The sequence below is a fragment of the Rhinichthys klamathensis genome, unplaced genomic scaffold, assembly GCF_029890125.1.
Source record: "Rhinichthys klamathensis goyatoka isolate OS25496 unplaced genomic scaffold, OSU_Roscu_1.1 h1tg000272l_1, whole genome shotgun sequence".
NCBI classification, from domain to species: domain Eukaryota; kingdom Metazoa; phylum Chordata; class Actinopteri; order Cypriniformes; family Leuciscidae; genus Rhinichthys; species Rhinichthys klamathensis.
This window is the reverse complement of record NW_026606792.1, coordinates 1396202-1403598: the sequence shown is the minus strand read 5'-3', so window position 1 is coordinate 1403598 and position 7397 is coordinate 1396202.

Here is a 7397-nt window from a genome sequence, read left to right as displayed (position 1 = left end):
TCGCCAGTGCCACTCTCGCCGTGCCTCACAAGGGGGTTTTTAGTGTCACCGGCCACTGTGGGTCAAGTGGTCGGGACCCCCTCATCGGACCCATGTTCGTCTGGGACTTCCCAGGAGAGTTTGGTGGGGCATTGCCCCGTGGTGATGGTCCAGGTAAATGGCCAGAAAGTACAGTGCCTCCTGGACACCGGGTCACAAGTCACTCTCTTCTCAGAAAGTTTGTCTCGGGAGTTGTTTGGTGCCCAGGGCCGGCCCATGACAGAAGCCCCATGGCTCACCTTGCGGGGAGCCAACGGGCTCGACATCCCGTACGTGGGATATCTAGTAACCGACCTGGAGATACATGGGATTGTTGTGCCTCAGAAAGGAGTGGTGATCGTACGGGATGCGTGCCTGGGGTCCCACCGTGCACTGCTGGGCATGAATGTCGTCTCGGAGTGTTGGGAAGAAATATTCCGGAATGGACCCAGTCGAGCAGCATCGACGTCGGAGGGCCGAGAATGGAGTCGTGTGAAAGCTGATTGTCGTCGAGTCTGCCTGGTGGAGTCACAGGGGAACCGCGAGGGCACCGGGAGAGTAGCTTGGCGGTATGCTCTGGAAATTCCGGCTCGGAGTGAGGCCGTAGTCTGGGCCAGGCTACCTTCCCGACTTTATCGCCCAGAGGAGTGGGTCTTGGTGGAACCCCATCCAGATTGTTCCAAGGTAGAAGTCGCTCGAGGATTGGCATCTGCACGGAGAGGCCGGGTCTGTGTAAAAGTTCGGAACACGAACTCCTTCCCTGTTCACTTATATCGCCATCAGCGTTTAGCCCGAGTTACCTCGGTGAAGGCACAGCAAGTTCGAGAACCAGGAGATAGAAGTGGCCCTGGCACAGACAGATCAGCATGTGGAGGAGACCGGGGAGGGAGTCCCAGCTTATCTCAAGGGAGAGTCACTATGGGGAGAAGGTCTGACAGGAGGTCAGACAAAACAGCTTCGAGGCTTCTTGTTGAAATGGCAGCACTTGTTTTCCACTCACGACGAGGACTACGGTCGTACCAACGCAGTCAAACATCAGATCCCAACTGGAGATGCTGCACCCAGTAGAGAGCGCTACCGGCCTGTACCCCCGACCCTATACTCCGAGGGTCGCACCCTCCTTCGGGGAATGTTGGACAAGGGAATCATCCATGAGAGCAGTAGTCCCTGGGCTGCGCCCATTGTCCTGGTACGGAAAAAGACCGGCTCATGGAGGTTCTGTGTGGACTACCGGAAATTAAATCTGGTGACGAAAAAATATGCTTTCCCGTTACCCCGAGTAGAGGACTCCCTCACGAGCTTGACACAAGCGGCCTGGTATTCCACTCTTGATCTGGCCAGTGGGTATTGGCAGGTGGAGGTGGATGAGCGGGACAGGGAGAAGACCGCGTTCACTACCCCCTTTGGGCTCTATGAGTGGGACCGGATGCCGTTCGGCCTGTGCAATGCCCCAGCCACCTTCCAACGGTTGATGCAGCGTTGCTTGGGCGGCCAGCTGATGGAGTCCACTTTAGTATGCCTGGACGACGTGATTGTCTACTCCCCAGATTTCGAGTCCCACCTTCGGCACCTGGAACAAGTCTTCCGCTCTCTGGAGAAATATGGGCTGAACCTCCAGCCTGATAAGTGCCAGCTCTTCCGGAAGGAGGTGAAATTTCTGGGTCATATAGTGAGCGCTGCTGGGATTTCGGTGGACCCAGAGAAGGTATCGGCTGTCCAGGAGTGGGCCGCGCCTAAGACCGTACGCCAGGTCAGATCATTCCTGGGCTTCGTCGGGTACTACAGGCGGTTCATCAAAGGCTTCTCCCACATCGCCAAGCCTATCAACCAGCTGTTAGGGGGCACTGGACGGTCCCGGGGCCGGGGATCTCCCTCAGTCCAGTGGGACTCAGCCTGTGAGACTGCGTTTCAGCGACTCAAGCAGGAGTTACTGCAAGCACCAATTCTGGCCAAGCTGACTTCACTCAACCCTTCACCTTATACACCGACGCGAGCAACCTGGGTCTGGGAGCTGTACTGGCTCAGAAACAACAGGGCGAGGAAAGAGTCATTGCATACGCCAGCCGAAGTTTACATCCGGCTGAGAAAAACGATGCCAATTACAGTTCCTTTAAGCTTGAGTTGCTGGCGATGAAATGGGCGCTGAGCGAGAAGTTTAAAGACTATCTGTGGGGAGCGAAGGTGCTCGTCGTGACTGACAATAACCCCCTGGTACACCTACAGACCGCCAAGCTGGGGGCGGTTGAGCAGAGGTGGGTGGCACAGTTGGCCAACTATGACTACCAGCTGCAGTATCGTCCAGGAAAAGAGCACACCAACGCTGATGTACTGTCCAGACTTCCTGAAGCGCGATCTGTGGGTCGAACATCAGCGCTGAACGAGGGACGTGAGGAAGGATTGATGGTGGGCATCGTGGAGGCACCGGGCCAACCACCCGTCGAACCCCCTGCAAATTGGGGATGGGACCCCCAGCGTTGGAGGATGTGGCAGGAGGAGGATGAGGATGTGAGGCTGGTACGGACTTGGCTGAGTGAAGGGGCTTGGCCCGAAGGCGAGGAACGCCGGGCCCAGACACGGGTGGTGCGGGGACTGCTGGGACAGAAAGAGAGGCTCTTCCTGAAAGAAGGGGTGATGGGCAGGTCCCTCCAGGACTCAACTCGGGGCGATGAGGTCTGCCAGGCAGTAGTTCCCGAAGGACAATGTCATTCCCTGCTACAGGCATATCATTCCAAACTGGGACATCAAGGGCAGGAAAGGACGTTGTCTCTGCTACGGCGGTATTTCTACTGGCCTGGGATGGAGGGAACTACGAGGACTTACCTGCAAGGATGTCCACGCTGCATGCTCTTCAAGGCGAGGAAGGAGGTGCGGGCCCCACTGGTGCCAATCCGGGCTAAGGCCCCACTGCACATCGTAGCCATGGACTACTTGACGCTGGGACGACCGATGGATCGGATACAGAACATTCTTGTAGTCACTGACCTATTCACGAAGTACGCCTGGGCTATTCCAACCCTGGATCAGACTGCCACTACCACCGCCAATGCTTTATGGAAGTATGTTATCCAGCCATTTGGGTGTCCCGAAATACTCCACGCCGATCAAGGGCCCAACTTCGAGTCTCGGGTGATCCACGAACTGTGTCAGCTGTATGGGTGTAAGAAGACCCACACCACCCCTTACCACCCTCAAGGGAACGGAGGTTGCGAACGGCTGAACCAGACGCTGCTGAGTCTCCTGGGGACCCTGGAAGGAGAGCAACAGGGACACTGGGTGGAAAAACTCCCAATGCTGGTCCAGGCATACAATAACAGCGTGCACAGCACCACCGGGTATGCTCCAACCTACCTGATGTTCGGGAGACACACGAGACTGCCTATTGACTTGCTGTTAGGAGCCACTCCAGCGGAGGAGGGGGGCAACTTGACAGAGTGGGTGGCAGGACACCACCAGCGCCTTCACACCGCCTACGAACAGGTCTCAGACCGGATAAATCAAGCAGCAGTCAAGAATAAGAGGCTGTATGATCGAACAGCCCGGGAGGCACCGTTACTACCTGGAGAAAGGGTACTGGTAAGGGACAATCGCCGCCAAGGGAAGGGTAAACTGAGTGACCGCTGGGAGTCCCAACCATATGTGGTACAGCGGCAACCTCGCCCAGACCAGCCTGTATATGCCGTTCATCCCGAAGGGAGAGCTGGCCCAGAGCGAGTGTTACATCGGAATTTGATCCGCCCGTGTCCCAATTACCCGAAACCAGTGGAGAGAAACCCCCCGGTTGAAACACCATCGATGCCCTTGCTGTTGGGTTGGGCAGTGGTCCCAAGGGGACTGGGCGCAGAGCCGCGCCAAGTAGATCCTGCCTCACCTCCGAGGCGATCACAGCGGGGTAATCGAGGCCAGCCTCCAACACGGTACGGAGACTGGGTGGCCGAGCCCCGTTCTAGGGACTAGAACGGTTTGGTGGGGGGGTATGTCACAAGGTGACAAAACTAGCGGAACTAATTTCCGCTAGGAGTGTGTTTCCCCCCGGGACGATTTCACCGGCACACCGTGCTGGTTTGCTGTTGTCAGTTGCCATGACAGCGGCAGCTGATTTAGCTAAGCGGGACCAGGTGCGGGTGTTTGGTGTGGGGATTTGTGATTGGGAAACACGACCAAAAGAAGCAGTTAAAAGGAAAAGGAAAAGGCATTCGAGTGTGGTACTCCCCCGGGAGAGATCGATTCCTTTGGCAGTGGCTTGGGTTTGCTGGGATCTTTGGAGCGGCTGTGAGGATCTGACTGGAAATGGGTGCAACGGTGATTGAGGTAGTTCAAGCTGGAACGTGAATTGGATGTGAAGTGAGTGAATTGTGGAGATCGAGTCAAGATTGGAGAATGCCATCACTCGAGGGAGAAAGATAAGTAATGAAACACCGGATCCGTGTGAATGCATGTCTTGCACTGAATTGGATAAGGAATTGTGAAGTGTATTGACCACAAATATAATTACCACTAAGAGCGTGAACTGATTCATCTTTGAAACCCTGATATCTTCTTCTGAGTGTGAAAGAGTGTTGAAGACGCTGTGTTCCATGCGATGCGAAATCCTCTGCATCTCATCAGCTTCTGAGTGTTGATTCAGCGCAACAGTGAACAGTTGAACTTTGGGTGAGTGCTGGCCTTATTGCACTAAGACTTGAGAGTGGATTGCGGTGCCTGAATTGAAGTGTCACACAGTATTGGACTTGACGTGAAGTTGCAGTGTGTGGATATACATGTTTATTTAACCGCCAGTGTTCTCCAGTTCACATTCTCGCCAGTGTTTGCGGAACGAAGCCCTCAGGTTGGATGTGTATGTTCCACTTTCGCCACCAGGTCCTGTGATATGGGAGAGGAGTGTGATTGTCCTGTTTAACTTGTCCTGTCTATTTAAATAGAACGTTCCTCTGTCACCGCCTTCTCGTGTGCTGCCTGTTCAGAGGAGAGACACATCCCAGCAGCAGCGCTGCTTGCTCCGAACCACCCGCTCCAGCCGTAAGTCCTTACTTCACCGGAATAGAATTGAACCTGCACACTTGTCTCTGTCTTGGAATATACAGGGTACCCTCGTCTCTGGCTGGAGCCGTCAAGGGCGGAAAGGCACTCGGAGGACCTCACACTTGCTGCTCAGTGACGCCACGGGGGAGAGCACCTTGCACGGAGGAGACTTGCCTACCCGACCCCCTACCTGATCGGCAGCGAGTCCCCCTTCTGGACTCCATCGCCCCCTGTGCAGAACATCTGCCGAAAAGAAACTTACCTGCTACCCACCTGTCCTGTGGAGAGAGTCCCGTCCTGGCCCGTGGTCCCGGCCCTGCTCTGCCCGGACCGTTGTCCGCCTGTATTACGCCGAAAAGAGCCTTCTTACCACGTTACTTACCTGCCCGCCAGACAGGCGTTCGGCTCCCTCCTCCTCTGTGGCTGCCAGTAACCCGGGCCCCCGCAGTGAACCCCTCGGCCTCCTCCTCCCTGGAAAGAGAGACGAAGCCTGTATTAAGACTTATAATTCTTGCTTTTATTCAAATAAAGATTGTTACTTTTAGAAATTCTTCTTGTCTGTCTGGTCTCTGGTACACTCCTCGAGGTGGTCCTGGGTTTTGAGGGGTGGGCGCAGTCTGGCTTGCCCCCCTAGCCCCCCCCACCCCCCGACCTGTGACAATCACACAATCAAAATAAAATCCTGTTCACTCTAATCAGATCTAAAAGCCACACTAAAAATATACGATTTCTAACTAGATTTAAAAGCATCCAGAGATGGGGAAGATTTAATTTGCTTTGGAAGAGGAATCCATAAGCGTGAGCTGCGACAGAGAAAGCCCGATCGCCATTTGAACATGAAGAATCATCTGACTAGAAGATCTCATATTTCTTGTATTTTGATAATGTCTCAAAGCTCCAGATTTTTTTCCATCATGATATTGGACACCAAGCATTTTTAAACCTACAAACACATGCCCTTCTACACTGCCAGAGTAATCACGATAAATATGTATTTATGGATATAGTGAAAGCTCTATTATAACCATTGAGATTCAAGAGAATATGCACCAGGGAAGCGTATAGCACTGCGGCAGATATTCAAGATATTGTTCCAAGTAGAGAAAGGAGGTAATAATAATAATAATAATAATAATACATTATTATTATTATTAGTAATGCGCCTTTCTCAGACTCAAAGCGCTACAGCATGTACAGGACAATGCTGTAAACATGGGATATATAGAAGTATCAAAACATGGGATATATCGAAGTATTAAAAAATAAATAAAAATAGTACAATTATAAATTAAAAGCTAGGTTTGGTACAAATGTGCAAATGTGAGACATTCAAACTGGCCAATCAGGCAATTACAACTTCCCCCACCGTACTAAAGCTGTGACAATACGCTCGGGCAAGCTGTTTCAAACTCACAGAACAAACTCCAAACTAAATTAGTTTCGGCCTGATTTTGTTCAAAATTATTCAATTATTTTAGTATATACAAATAGTGGTGTATTTATTTCTGTGTAGAAATAAATACACATATACAAAAATAAAAAAAAATAAAATGATTTTTTTTTTTTTACAAATTTCTTGCAATTTCTTTTGAATGTTTTTATGTATCTTATATAGGCCTATGCATACAGTATATGTATATATAAATGGCCAGATTCAGGCCTCTATAGTGAATGGTGATGCAGGAAGAGCGTGAGGGCTGGATCGTGCCTCGTATCTCCAAGCGTTTGCTGAAAGAGCAGTCTGACATCAGGCTCGCCGTCACTGCTGATCTGATCTCCTCAGCTGTTCCAGGAATAATGACTCTGGTTACCGGGACAAAACCCCAGACTATCCTGATCCTGCCACTGAGCTGAAGCAGATGTTGCCACTGAATGAATGATGAAAGACGTCTCTCGCTCATACAGCAGGTGAAAGCACTGTGTGTCACATCACATACACAATACCGGCTGTGAAGGATCCAGGACCACAGCAACACACACTCAAACCTGACAGGCAACCATTACCTCTGATGGGTTCAAAAGCTCTTTAAAATGAACAGAAAAGGGTACATAAGCACCATAAAAACCTCATTAATGTTAGGAAAATGTTGACTTATGCCCACTGTAAATTAGACCAGAGGTTCCTAAATTGATAATTCCTGTTTATTATTGTAAAGCTGCTTTAAAAAAAATCTATTGTATAAAGTGCTATAAAAATAAAGGTAACTTGCCTTGAGAGATAAAGTGAATCAATGCATCCCTCACAATTACACATGCAGGGAAATTAATTAGCTAAATTATTATTGCACTTTAGCATTGATCAGGAAAATGAGGCTGGCATGTATTTAACGTCACAGGGGAAATGCACTGTAACAAACTTT